Raw genomic sequence first — 8,593 nt, forward strand, 5'->3', positions numbered from 1 at the left:
TTTTACAAAATATAAAAAACGCCATAACTCTGACGTACCTTCTTTCACGTGAACAGATTTGTCTTAGTTGTGAGTAGGTCTACACGCGTATAAACCCAGCTAGCATAGGGAAGATTGTTAAATGATTAATCAGTACACTGAGTCCTTTTCTGTAAAAGAAATTTTAATTATATAATGTTTTAATTATAATTGTAATAATTGGCTATGTTTAACAATCTTCTAAGGAAAGTAGTTGGGTGACTATTCACTAAACTAAGTCTGGTGATTAGTCACCCAACTGATTAATGAGTAGCGACCTTAAAAAATTATTCCAATGATTGATTAATATGTGATTTATTCGAAAAAAAAAAAAATAACAAAATCATAAATAGATCATCCAGATGTTCGAAATATAATTCTTATACATTTGTTTTGTAATTATATTTCGCTTGGTCAAAAACTGTTTTCTTTATTATTGTATTTGTTTGTAACAAGCATAAAAATTACACTGAAAATTACTAAAAAATGGTACCATTTTCTCCCGATGTATATGATCATTTTAATCGAGCAGAAGAACCATAAATGACTCGAATGTGATCAAAATCTTCATAAAATGCTAACTGGGAAAGGACGAAAAGTCACTTTTTTCATACACCTTCATTAAAAAATTCTGGACTTTACCATACATTTATAACTTATGTTTTTAATAAGAAATACATATGATTTATTATAAAAACTCGATTTATAAATCTATTACATTTTATTTCAAAGCTATAGCGAAATTTCTAAATTAAGATTAAATTCAATAAATTTTCCAAAAATTTGCAAACAAACCGAAAAACATTTTTAAAAATTTTTCTTTTTGGTAGAAATAATTATATTTAGGTATAGTATTATTATTATTCATTCAAAAAAAAAATGTTAAAAATTTATTCCTTGACTTTTTTCAAAAAAGTAAATTCGAAGTTTAAACTAAATCTATTTCTATGTGTGTACAAAATGTCGAATTATTTTCAAAGTTCTGCATAAAATATAATGTACGCTATAATTTGCAACATAATTTGTAAAAATATCAGTTTCCGTTTTAAAGTTACAGCGAAATTTCTGAAACAAGCTATAATTTTATGAATAACCCCGGGAGCTTCGCTACCTAACCAAAAATAAATACATACATTTTTACTACTTTTATAGAAATTTTTAATTGAATAAACGTTTTATTAATGTTTCTGTTCTTATATATAATATTATATATAAGAAATTTATCATTATAGAGAATCAAAAAGGTATCATTTGAAGAATGGAACAGAAGCAAAGAGTCCCCACTTACAGATTATTATTCAGTCAGGACCATGTACATATGTTCAAATTTATGTTTCTAGGTAGAATATTTTAGAAAATTCAAAAAAGTACCATTTGAGAGATAAAAAGTTCTCTCATAAAGAATCATATTCAAAAAGGACCGAGTATGTTTAATAATCATGTGTTTTAAACTCATACCATAGAACATACAAATAGTATCATTTGAAGAAAGAAAAAGTACCAAAAGTGGAATAAATTCTACCTTTATGGAAAGTACTAATAAAAAGAGTATTTTCCCCTTTTAGTCTAGGAATATACTTTTTCGAGAATTAAGTTTACAAAATATTCCGTCTTTAAATCTATAATCGATTCAAATATGCATTCATTTGTTCCAGATATAATCGATTCAAATATGCATTCATTTGTTCCAGAAAAATTGTGCTTTCAAAAAGTACCAAACAAAATACCCGAATCTGGTCCCAAATTCCAAAATAATGTACCAATAGCTTATTTTGTGTGAGTAAATAAACTATTTTTGAAAATTTTATAAAAATTGGTTCAATTAGTTTAAATAAATTAAATTTCCAGTTTTTTCCCCTTTTTGGTACTTTTTCCCCAATGAAATAGCAAATATTTTGTTTCAATACATATTACGGAGTTAGTACGTAATTTAATAGGTATACGCCAATAAGTCGAAATAGTTTTCTTAGGCCCATTATTATAACTTGCCAATAACTAAAGTTAGGAAGTTATCGTACAGATAATGTGTTTTTCGTTATTACAAGACAACTTTAGCTAAAAGTGTCCGATAGGCTAACGGGAAGATCACCTTACCTTTATCTTTTAACGTAAGCTTTAGGATTTTTTTTTTTAAATATGAATGAAAAATAAATTCAATGTTATTTTTCATATGAAAAATATTATTAACGGCTAAAAGTATAACAAAAATTATGTTGTAGTAATGAAAATATTTAAAGTTCACATTATTCCTCACTTTATTTAAAGTTACCTTTTATTATTACGAACATTAAAGGCAAGTTGTAATAATGGCCCTTAATAATAATTGTTGTAATAATGGCCCTTAATATAAAATTAATATAAATAATATAATAATTTTGGAAGATATGTATATCCAAAATATTTAAATTTTTTTTTCGTTTATTAGATACAAATTTACAAAGGACCAAAAAAGATACCAAAAACACTTTTGTTACACATTTTCACCCGTTAAAAGTACGAATTTTCAGAAAGTACCAGACACCCAAGAGTAGATACAGGTGTATTTAAAATGTTCTTGTATCACTAAGACCTGGTTTACACTGGAAAACTTTTGTTGAGAAACTTTTGATTTAGTGTGTGAGAGAAAGAGATGGTTAATATTTCTTTTTCTTTCTCTCACACACAAAAATCAAAAGTTTCCCAGTGTGAGCCATTGTATAAGAAAATTAAGAAAATCATTTTTACCCGTTTTTTCTCTTTTTTACCCCTAAATGTACAATTTTCCAGTCGTTTGGGCTGTGCGATGATGAATCAGTCAGTAACGCTAAAAATATGCATTTTCGATGATTCGTCCCAAAAAATTTAATATACATACACATTAAAATTAAGGCTACCCTGAATTAATCGCCATTTTAGGTGCCATCAAACCCACTCTGCGACGCTTAAACGCCATAAAAACTTACAAATTATAGTATTTTGATATATAACAATATATGTATGTCTGTCCAAAAGTTTAAGGATCTGGACAAAAAAAGTAAAAAAAATAACAAAGCTAACGATTTTTTTAAGTTTTTAATTACGAAATTTTAAATTTTCTACACTGAAAATAATCCATGCTCAACTTTACGAAAAAAATTTCGTAACTTCTATTTTCGTAATATTTAAAAAAATTTCGTGTATAATACGAAATATTATTTAATAAAACCCTTTTCTATTTTTACGAAAGTACGAAAACCTTTCGTAATATTTTTTTCTTAAATTTTAGCGAAATTAAACATAATGATATTAACTATATTATGATTAAATAAAACTACAACATTTTTATAAAATTTAAGAAAAAGTATAATATTATTCACGAATTATTTTCATAAAAAAAATTAAAAATTCGTGTGGAGAATAATTTTGAGCTAAAATTAGAAAAATTATTTTAAAATGAACAAAAATGTTTGCATAAATTAATATTTCGTAAATTTTACCATATTTATTCAAAATTCCCTTTTTTCGTATATATTACGAACGAATTTCGTGGTGCGAAACAACGAACGATATTCAATTTTCTAAAAATTTTATTCGAGATGTTATTACCACTAAAGTTGTGAATAATAAAATTTTCCAAAGAATTAATAAACTTTGATAATTGCCCATATATGTATGTATTATATCCTCCACAGTTTTAAATTTTATTTAAACCTTTTAAAATAATCATTAATTTGTCAACATTCCTTATTTCCTTCAACACACTGTCACATTATATATCAACTTAAAAAATTTGCACGAAAAACATATTTAAGTACATCAAAGCTCAATAGTGCACCAGTAAAAATTATCATTTATTTGTTTGTATTTTCTTCTTTCTTTTTAGTTCGATCTATTTTTTTCTTTTTTTTTTCTTCTCTTCCCTATATGCTATAAATATTTTTGTTTCTCAGCACCCAGTGCCTCTAAGACTGTGAAAATTAAACTTGTTATTAAAAAAATAAATAAACAAATGAAACATAAATTTTATGTTAAAAAAGGTGTTAACTTTTTGGGTCTTACTTCAAAGTTTAAATCCGTTAAGCATATCGTTTCTAATATTTAAGCAAAATAAAAATTTATTCAAAATTGTTGCAATAATTATTTGTTATAAAACACTAAAGTAAAAAACATTTTGAGTATGTAGCCATACATAAAAACATTAATAATTAAAACTAATGTAGCAGTAGATAAATTAGTTGAACCAAAAAAATAAGCTTAGTAAATATAAACTGTAGTCGCCTGCTTAGAAAAATTAAAATAATAGACAAAAAATAATAATTTAAAAAATAAAAAAAACTAACAAAAACATTGAAAAGAAAGCAATCATTTAAAATTAGTTGGTTTATAAAGAAATTAAGATAATTATTAACAAAATTATTTTAACATACATTAAAAAACCTGTAGTATGGTTAAATTTAAACCAATAACCTAAATTTAAAACTCAGCTGCAACAATTTATTACTTGTTAATCATAAAATTAAAAAAAAAAAAACACAAAAAAATCTAAAACTATAGGAATGCAAAATAATGATTAAAATGCAGAAAACTATAACTATTTTCCTAATATACAAATACTTACATTAAGTTCATTTTTAATAATATCTACGAAAATGTTTATTTAAATTTAAATATTTCCTTTTTTATTTCTAAAATAAAATATTTTTTAAGATCTACTGTAGTTCAGATTTATTTAGTAAATAACATTATAATATGTTTGTATGAATGTGTACATTAGAGGTGCCAACAAATATCGATTTTCCTGCGATGGGTCTTTTTCATTAGTGTCTAAAACTAACGAACCTACTTATGTGTGTCAAATCAGATAACAGGAACCCGCACCGGAAATCTAAATGTAAAAATCTGTAATTAAAACATAAATATTTAATTTTAATTATTTTATTTTTTGAACGAATTAGAGTCTGTTTGTGATGGAGATGAGATCACTAATTTTTGACGATATTTAAGTAAAATTTTTCACATTTTTATACTAAATCACTATTTTACATAATTTAGATGAAAAATATATGTTTGTTTAGAGAATCGGATAATTTCTTAATAGGAATTGTGTCAAGACTCTGATATGATGTTTCCATGAACTAGGAAACATTTTACAGTAGTCAGAATCGCACTTTAGGTCTTTCTTCACCTTTATTATGATTAAAGTACCATTTATCGTTAAAAGCCTTTTTATTAAAAAATTTTGGGAAATTTTCCGGGTGACCATCCGTTCCAAATATGTATGTATATTAGTTTTGTAGAAAAAATTTTATTTTTTATGTTTCTTTGCAAATTAAAAATGGTATAGATTAATAAATTAATAATGGTATTTAGGAATAAGTTAACCAATAATTTTAAGAAAATGGCTTTTATTGTTAGGCGGTTCTTATATTAGGATAATGATCCAATTACACAAAGCTCACTAACTGTAATTTTTGCTGCTGTTAATCCATTCAAACTTCATGAAAACGTTAACTCTAAGTCCTGTCATAATTTCTCTTAACTAAAACCTGTGTTTTTCATCAAATCTCAGTCGAATAGGGATTTAATTAGCATAAAAATGTAAACAAAGTTTACATACTTATTGTCAAAATTAGCCATTTCTATCCCAAACAGTCTCTCGTTCTAAAATATAAAATACTTAAAATTAAATATTTATTTTTTAATTACAACAAGAAAAATAATAAATTTGTACAACTGTCCGAGTTTGGCTTGGGCATTTTTTCTGAAGTAGTAGAATGTTTTTAGTCTATTCACCCCCATTCAGTGTTGCTAGGAGCTTTTTGAAAGGGTTAGAATTGCGCTAGATCAAAAAAGACCAATTTTCGCATACTATAATTAAATAAAATTCTTCTATTCATACCCTAAACCACTTTAGTGGGGACGGTAAAAAATATCTGTCATACTCACCTACTAATCGTCTTAGAATCATTTACCGAGCCCATTAATCAACCAATGAAAAACTATTAAATCTGTCCATAGTGCTATTAAGCTCATAATTATGTTAAATATACCTATATCACGGGGAAAAAACACAACGAAACAAGTTTTATAGTTTTTATAAGTACTGATGAATAAATAATTTATTAAATTATTCTTATAACTATAGAGTATCATATGTTCGGCCACGCACGACTATACATATGCATATTTTTGTTACAAAACAGCATATGTTCCAAACTAATTCGTGTTTCCTTCAAAATTACGATATACATACATATAGTCTTACATTAAATGAAATTTACAATTGCCAAAAAATATAGAGCTTTTTTCGATGGGTCTATATTGTCAATAAGAATTTAAAATTAATTCAAAAACAGATAAAGTTTATAAAATTTACTATAATTATAATCAAAAGATCCTCCTAATAAATAAATATTTTGTTACAAAAATTTTTAACATCTGAAAGTTTTTTTTAATGTTCTTACTCTAAACTCTTAAATGTGTAATAAAAATTCTAAAGATGTAGCTTTTTTGGAGGTTTTGGCTTTCTTTCTTTAAAAATAATACAATTATATAAATATTTTTATAATTTGATACAAATATTATCTTCTAAAGAAAATTATCTTTCCAATAAGGTGTAAACAGTATTATCAAAGACAAATATCAAAGTTATTGACAATTTTCAACAACAAATATCTTTAAAGAATATTCATTTTGCATTGTTTCCTCTTTTTTTGCATGTACACGTGATGTAAACAAAAATACAAGCAAAATATGCTCTAATTAGTCGTTTTTGCTAAATTTGAGTGTTGAAAAAATCCCTAGAACTTTGTTTATTTGGAAAGATAATATAACAAATATAATCTGTTTACTTAAGGTTCGTTCAAACCTATCAATTATTTTGAGGAAAAAGACGTAATCCCTATTTTGTGTTGATGTTTTTGATTATTTTAATTGCAAATAATGTGGAAACCAATAATCAAGACTTTCTCAAGTGATTACTTCAAAGATATATTATGTTTGAAAAAATATTTTGTAACAATTTTTGTATTTTCAAAAGAGTGGCTTTTATTAATATTGAAAACAAATTAAAGTCGGTAGTCTATATTAGAGCTAGTTGAAGCCGCAGTCTGATTTCAGTTTAAATATATTTCTGCACTATGGGCCAGAGGGTGATGCTTTGATAAGGGATATAGCAGATATTAATTATGTACATTTAGCTAATATTAGAAAGAAAAAATGCGACATTATCTGTATTGGAGTTAAACATATTAAGATTTGAAAATGTCATTGCAATGAAAAAATAATGTTATAGTGCTCGAAAACAACTAATGTTATACGGAAATATTCCTCAACCAAAATGTAGGAAATTCAATTCTCTATAGAAATTATAATAATCGATATATTCGTAAAAACAGAAAAACAGATATTCCATAGGCATGAACGTACCTTTAGTATTACACTTTTCAAAAAATTATACATCCTAGGAAAATCGATATTTTCTAGGTACCTTTAGTATACATCCTATTAAAAACACTAATAAACTTAAAATCACGGTAAAATTATAAAATAATAAACAACAATATAATGTAAGAAAATCAATAAAACAAAAATGACAAAATCTACAAATTAATAAAAAACTTTATGAAAGAAATTTATTATCCATATATTTAATATACACAGCTAATATTAATATTAAATATAATACTTAAAATATAAATATACATATAAAGTAACTAAATAAATAAATTAATAAAATATAAACTGTATGAATTTTATTTTCTATGGAAGCAATAAAAGATACATACATACATCAATGAAATTCGGTTGGATGGGTCTCATTTTATTCATTAGTGTTCTTAACTAATTGGTGTAAATTTTAGCCAAATCGGATAACGAGAAAACGTGCCTGAAATCGATTGAAAAGTGTAAAATTGGGTAAATAATAGGACTTTTTTATCTTATCTTCTAAAGAAAATTCCCAGTCCAACAAGGTATAAAATACCTTATTACCTTGTACAAAGTTATAGACATTTTATTTTCAAACTTACATATGTATAAAAAACATATAAAAATTAACTCACAGTTATTTTACTTATTTTTATGTAGATATTTTATACCCTTTTTGTTTGCCATTCCGTGTGTAACACCAAGAAATATTTTACTCTTACAGTAGGTGTTGTCACTTTGGTTATTATTAACTAAAATTTGTCATTTTTATGTTGCATGTGTACATGTGAATTATTTTTTCGTTTTGGTTATTTTTTGCAAACAATTGTACTAAATGCTGTTTGCTTTTATTTTCTTTTTTAAATTTAAAAAATAAAAAAAAATCTTTGATCACTAGTAATAAAACAACTATGTAAATATAATTTTTTTATACCGACCATCAAAAAGATCGAATTATGGCCAGACAAAAAATTTTGTTGTAGCAACACTGCTTACAGTATACATCCGATCTTGGCAAAAAATATATCATTTCAAAGGTAATCGTTCGTAGATGTGCACTAGAGGTGTCCGAAAAATTGTGGCATTGAAATTATTAAAATTTCGACCAAATATTATCTTCTGTATTTTTGTTTGTGTTATTTCTAAAATTGTATGATTTTTCTTACGAATTTTCAGATACACTTTCGTT

The 8,593-nt window shown here is 25.1% G+C and overlaps 1 long non-coding RNA gene across 1 annotated transcript; it reads left to right on the forward strand.

The window, feature by feature from the left end:
* The first annotated feature begins 896 nt into the window (after positions 1 to 896).
* On the forward strand, positions 897 to 6,045 carry LOC119602630. Its single transcript, XR_005231358.1, has 2 exons — positions 897 to 5,752; positions 5,792 to 6,045. It is a non-coding gene; the product is annotated as an uncharacterized LOC119602630 (long non-coding RNA).
* The last annotated feature ends 2,548 nt before the right edge of the window (positions 6,046 to 8,593 follow it).

This window comes from Lucilia sericata, unplaced genomic scaffold (genome assembly GCF_015586225.1).
Source record: "Lucilia sericata isolate MDLA Ls3-8-SP2 unplaced genomic scaffold, ASM1558622v1 Contig000245F_arrow, whole genome shotgun sequence".
NCBI lineage: Eukaryota > Metazoa > Arthropoda > Insecta > Diptera > Calliphoridae > Lucilia > Lucilia sericata.